At 42.2% G+C, this 4,992-nt stretch overlaps 1 non-coding gene across 1 annotated transcript; it reads right to left on the bottom strand.

Moving 5' to 3' along the window:
- Positions 1–3,227: 3,227 nt before the first annotated feature.
- LOC125452147 (U6 spliceosomal RNA) lies at positions 3,228–3,334 on the bottom strand. Its single transcript, XR_007247479.1, has one exon. It is a non-coding gene; the product is annotated as a U6 spliceosomal RNA (small nuclear RNA).
- Positions 3,335–4,992: the final 1,658 nt, after the last annotated feature.

The raw sequence follows: 4,992 nt of genomic DNA, 5'->3' as shown, positions 1-4,992 counted from the left end.
AAACATAATTTCATTTTCTAAACGGGAACTTCTACATTCTGTAGCGTGAATACCCCAATGATACTCAGAGAGGCTGAGGAAAGGTCTAAAAACTCCGATTGGACACCCACGAAATACTATAGAATATTAAGTGTTCAATAACCATATACGACCACAATCTCTAACCTCAAAGTCTCACTCCTTTGTCAAAACCGCAGCAAAGAGCAACACTGATTCAATGAAGCATGTTAGAGAACTTTGAGGGAACAACACCAATTATACCATAGAAGGAGGTGCCACATCAGATTACCTACATATTAAACTCCAAAAGTAGCATGTTATTAACAAAGCTAAGGAGTCCTATGAACAAAGGGTAGAGCTGGATGAACACAGCAGGCCAAGCAGCATCTTAGGAGCACAAAAGATGCTTGGCCTGCTGTGTTCATCCAGATCTACACTTTGTTACCTCGGATTCTTCAGCATCTGCAGTTCCTATTATCTCTGAGTCCTATGAACAATAGACTTGAACAAAGCCAAGTACCAAGGCAACATTACAAAGATCCATCAAAATCTGCAATTATGTTTATGATCAACATTTGAATGCAAGAAACAAAGAAGTGCTTGTGTTTTCAGTAATAAGTTCTCTGAGCGAGTCCATTTGGTGTCTTCTTGCAGTTTCCCCCATTGTGGAAAATGGATTTGTCTAATTTGATTCATTGGACAATATTTTAAGAAAGAGGTGACTGCATTGGATCAAATCACAAAATCAAACAGTAAAACCTGTGCACCTGAAGTAACTGCTTTTTAAACCAAGATCTCCAGTGCATCTTTCTGACAATTAGGTACATTATTTCGGAATGAAAAAGAAAATGCTGGAGAAACTCAGCAGATCTGGCAGAAAGACAAACATTGGACTTGAAACATTTAACATTTATGCTGTTTCTCCTCCTACAGATGACGCCAGAACTGCTGAAGTTTTCTAGCACTTCCCATTTTTAGTTCAGATCTTTAGCAGCTGCAGTCTGTTGCTTTATTTACCCAAGTATATTATATTCACAAACAGTATAAATGCACTCTGACCAAATGCCACCCTGATCCAGATGACAGCAGAGTAGAACTCCTCAGCCGGAGCTCATCTGCTATCCGTTTATTTTATTTTTATTTCTCGTCTATGTTTTCTTCCCTTCTTTCTTCTGGGTGGATGTCCTGAGCTTTCTGCCTCAGATTCCCAGATTTGAACTGTCGGATTCAGAGTGGACCCAGCAAAGCGATCTCTCAGTCATGCGTGGCATGTCTCAGCCTAGCATGGCTGCATCCTGGCACCAGAATGGTGATCTATTGGCAGCTGGCATGGGTGTCCAGCCTTGAGGTGATATTAGGGCCAAATTCCGGCCTCGAGGCCTCGAGGTGAAGCCCAACACAGCCTGGAGTCAAGGTCCAGTGTGAACTAGAGGCTGAGTCCAGGGTTGGAAGGACTGATATACTGAACTTATTATTTCTATATTTTTCGAATTTAATCCTATGATATATAATGCTGGATTTTTCTAATTTCATGTAAGAATCTGTCCCGAGGTACCTTGGCATTGTAAGTGGTGAATTGTAAACTTTTCACTGTACTCATTTGAGTATATGTGACAATAAAGTGAATTCTACTCTGTTCTTTTAGCTTTCTCCTAAACAACTGCTGAGTTTCTGGATTAATAGTCTGGCAGTACTACCACTAGGCCAACGCCTCCTCAGTGTAGTTCATATCTGGTTATTTTCACATTTCCGTGTGTGAGACTTTACTGCGCCCAAGTCAGCTGTCATGTTTCTTGCATTCTAACAGTGATTAACTTTCAATAGCTGTTCCTTCGCTGTGAAGCAACTCGAGATGTCCAGTATGACAGAAAGTGCTACAAACGGTGTTTCCTTTGTTCTTTTCAAACAAAATATACCTAAGCCCGATCCTCCACCTTTTATGACAACTTCTTTATGGCACTTCACCTAATGCAGTCTTGGACCTTCAAATGTACTATTTCCATTGGATCCCTTTAAAAATTCAGCCAGTTATATCTTCAAGATGAAGTTTCTCAAGCTTAATATTTTGAGTCGAATTAAAGTCTACCCCTCTGTCTTTAAACAGGAAGATTGTTAGAATCAATGAAACTGATCATAATAGGTAATTTGCAGTGTTAGTTCAGTATGTCACTGGAAAATGTCAGAAGTCATATGACATCAGGTTATTCTCCAACAGATTTAGTTGAAATCACAAGCTTACGGAGCTTACAGGCGCACAACTGCTCCTTCATCAGTGCTACAAAAGCTTACGATATCAAAAAAAATTGTGGCTCTCTAACGTGGTGTCACGTGACCTTGTCCACCCCAGTCCAATACTGGCACCTTCACATCACAGGAAAATATGAATTATGGACCAATTAACAAACAAAATCTTGTAATTTTATGACCCCTTTCACATAACAATATTTATTTAAAGGGCTATTCAGGGAGCCTGAATAAGAACAGAAAAAAAAATTGGCATTTCTGCTCCAATCATGAAGTAGCTTTATTGCTCAGTTGATAAAGATAAGTTCTATACAGATAGAGTCATAGAGTTATACAGCATGGAAACAGACCCATCAGTCCAACTAGTCCACACCAACTAGGTTTCTAGACTAAACTAGTCCCAGTTGCCTACATTTTGACCCATATCCCTCCAAACATTTCCTATTTATGTCCTTGTATATAATGTCCTTTAGATGTTGTAACTGTACCTGCACCTATCACTTCCCTCTGGCAGTTCATTCCACAATCAACCAGACAAAGAGCAACAAAGCCCCAAGGTCAATGGAATTCCATTTGAAGCTTTGGAACAGATTCCTCATCCAATATTCCAACCTCTGGGAGGCTTTCATGACTTACTGGGAACAAGGTAAGATTCATCATCATCATAGAATCCCCACAGTGTGAAAACAGGCACTTTGGCCCAACAAGTCCATACTGACCCTCAGAACATCCCACCCAGACCCATCCCCCTGTAATACACTTAATCTACATATCCCTGAACACCACGGACAATTTAGCATGGCCAATCCACACAACTGTACATCTTTGGACTGTGTGTGGAAACCAGAACACCCAGAGGAAACCCACACAGACACGGAGAGAATGTGCAAACTCCACACAGATTTCCACCCAAGGGTGCAATTGAACCCAGGGCCCTGTTGCTGTGAGGCAGCAATGTTAACCACCCAGCCATCATGCCGCCAAAAAATATGGAATGCTTCATGAATTTACGTGTCAACTTTGTGCAGAGGCCATGCTAATCTTCTCTGTATCATTCCAATTTTTGTATATGTGCTGCTGAAGTGAGCACAAAAATCCATCGGATCTTTGAGATTCTGTTGCCACCCTGTTGTAAAAAAGCAAGGGAAAGAAGAGCAATTAACTATTCGCAGGGAGGATCCTCACCTATACTCTCCTCTCTACCTATCTTGTTTTCTCTCCATCTTCGGTCCGTCTCCCCCCTCTCCCTATTTATTCCAGTTCCCTCTCCCCATGCCCCTCTCTGATGAAGGGTCTAGGCCCGAAACGTCAGCTTTTCTGCTCCTGAGATGCTGCTTGGCCTGTTGTGTTCATCCAGCTCCACACTTTGTTATCTTGGATTCTCCAGCATCTGCAGTTCCCATTATCACAGGATCCTAGTTTGACTGCCTCTGAATAGATTTGTGCTGAACTATAGAAGAAAACCTGCCAGAGACCCAATGGAATTTCAGAGCAAATTGGACACCACAGGCATGGCATTTGCACTCAGACAAATAGAAGGAAAGTGTTGAGCAAAAAAAAATGTCTGCACATCACTTTTATAGACCTCACCAAGCATTTTGATGTTGAGAGCAGAAACAGTTACTGAAACGTGGCTACTCCGGTGCCTAGTCATGGAAAACTAAAATAACAAAAATCAGTATGAACAAATCAAATACCACAGAGAGCTCATGAGTCTCTTCTGCATTTCCAGTGGCCTAAAGTAAAGGTATTGTCTGACCCCGAACTTATTCAACATGATGTTACAGCAAGCACCAGAACACCTTGAGGAGGTAGTTTACATTGGCTTTGGGGCCAATGGATGTCTCTTCAACCTCAAGTTCACAGAGGGAAAATCTCATCAGTGAATAGCTTTTTGCTGCCAGGTCAGTTGGACCTGTAAGCTGTAACAGCACATTGTTTTCCAGGGCTGTAGGGCTCTTCAGTGGTTAGCACTGCTGCCTCACAGCGCCAGGGATCCAGGTTCAATTCCACAGTGGGCGACTGTCTATGTAGAGTTTGCACATTCGCCCCGTATCTGTGTGAGTTTCCTCTGGGTGCTCCCATTTCCTCCCACAGTCCGAGATGTAAAGGCAAGGTGGATTGACCATACTAAATTGCCCATTGTGTTCAGGGATGTGCAGCTTAAATAGGTTAAAGGGATGGAGTGGGGTGGGATGGTTTGAAGGTCAGTGTGGACTTGTTTGGGCTGAAGGGCCTGTTTCTACAGTGGTGGGATCCTACAATCTATGATACTGAAAAAAAAACTGAAATCTAGCATCAATCTGCACCCCAAATAAGTATGGCTCAGTAAACATTGTCATTGAGGGAACTGAGCTTAATACTGTCAATCAGTTAACCTATCTGGAGAATGCCATCTCATTTCATGCCACTACAGACAAGGAAGTAGACAATAGATTTTTCTAAATGACACGTATCCTGCAGATTCTAAAGACAAGCATGGGGCAATCGTAGTATCAGAGCACAAGTCAAAGTTTACAAAGCTGTAGGCGTCACCACTTTCTCTGTGGTACTGAGTGATGGCTCTTTTACCATTGCCTTGTAAACCTTTGACAGTGCTTCTATCCAAGCTGCCTCTGGAGCATCCTCAAGATCTGATGGCAGGGCCGCATCACAGACACTGACATCCTGAAAACAGACAGCAGCATAGAGGGCTTCCTCCTGAAAAGCTGAATGCATTGTGCAGCTTACATCATTAGAATGGATGAT

The sequence above is a fragment of the Stegostoma tigrinum genome, chromosome 5, assembly GCF_030684315.1.
Source record: "Stegostoma tigrinum isolate sSteTig4 chromosome 5, sSteTig4.hap1, whole genome shotgun sequence".
In the NCBI taxonomy this organism is placed as follows: Eukaryota; Metazoa; Chordata; class Chondrichthyes; order Orectolobiformes; family Stegostomatidae; genus Stegostoma; species Stegostoma tigrinum.
This window is presented reverse-complemented; position numbering and strand designations above follow the sequence as displayed.